Genomic DNA, 295 nt, shown 5'->3' with positions numbered 1-295 from the left:
TTGGTTTGCTTTCTCCTGTCGCAAGTATTTTGCCTCTTTGTTGAATCATAAAGTAAAATAAACATTAGGCTGAGGCAAGGACTTCTTGAAAAAAACTAATGTACATGGTTTAAAAGTGTGTATATCACTATTCATTCAGGATTGTTTTTAGCAGCTACTCAGATATATTAAATTACTTAGTTCTAATAAGTACCACATTTTCAGGAAGATAAGCCATTTTTCTTTGTGACAGGTTATTATAAAGTTACACAGTGCAGAAGAGTTTGAGAACCGTTAAGTAACTAAAATGATTCAA

This window comes from Canis aureus, chromosome 4, assembly GCF_053574225.1.
Source record: "Canis aureus isolate CA01 chromosome 4, VMU_Caureus_v.1.0, whole genome shotgun sequence".
In the NCBI taxonomy this organism is placed as follows: Eukaryota; Metazoa; Chordata; class Mammalia; order Carnivora; family Canidae; genus Canis; species Canis aureus.
The sequence above is the reverse complement of the archived record's forward strand: the minus strand, read 5'-3'. Positions refer to the sequence as shown.